Below are 846 nucleotides of genomic sequence, written 5' to 3' on the forward strand. Positions count from 1 at the left end.
AATATATTATAAGTTCAGGGCTATTATGCTGAATGTTAGAGAAGACATCCTAGTATTGTGAGATTATCAGTAAGCAGTGAAATTATTGTATACTGTATACATGTACTCATTATTCTCAGTTTTTGCACATGCACACACTACACTGTAATTGTTCACTTGTCTGAAAACAATGTCTTGACTACTGCCATCTTTGCACTTTTGTATGCAAACATTTGCTGCATTCCATCTTGTAGGAAATTGAAAGTCATTTGAGATATTGAGCTGAGATATTGAAGTACATCAATACCTTTGTTTTAAAGATTTCAGTCCGTGTAAAAATTCATTCGCTGCTACCTGTAGTACATGAACACTGCAAGTCCTCATTCTGTTTCTTTAAAATGTTGTAGAACTGGTGGATGAATAAATTTTTAAAATGTATATGTATTGTTTTGTTTTGTCATTGATGACATTGACTACCCGGACATAAACTCATGGCACTTGAGAAGCTGAAAGAAACGTGTATGCTAATGAAGGGAGGGGCACTACACCAGTTTTGACCCTCCACTGAGTGTAAGGTCAGTCGAACCCTGATAATCACAGTGTTTGTCTGCTTTGTGCGTCACGGTATATTTATGGGTTCACCACACCACGAAGTGGTGTGGTGAAACCATATTGCTTTTTCTGATGTTTCTTCTCCTCCTCCTCCTCCTCCTCCTCCTCCTGCCATATCTTTAAATGGATTCAGCTTCTTCATTTTAGGGCCTAAGGTCCTGAAATTTGGTATGGAGGTACAGTGGGCAAATACCCCTAGGCGTTTTTTAAATTATTGTGATACAGGCTTTTAGAATGGTTTTATTTGAGTTTTTT

The sequence above is a fragment of the Branchiostoma belcheri genome, unplaced genomic scaffold, assembly GCF_001625305.1.
Source record: "Branchiostoma belcheri isolate BF01 breed outbred unplaced genomic scaffold, Haploidv18h27 scaffold53, whole genome shotgun sequence".
NCBI classification, from domain to species: Eukaryota; Metazoa; Chordata; class Leptocardii; order Amphioxiformes; family Branchiostomatidae; genus Branchiostoma; species Branchiostoma belcheri.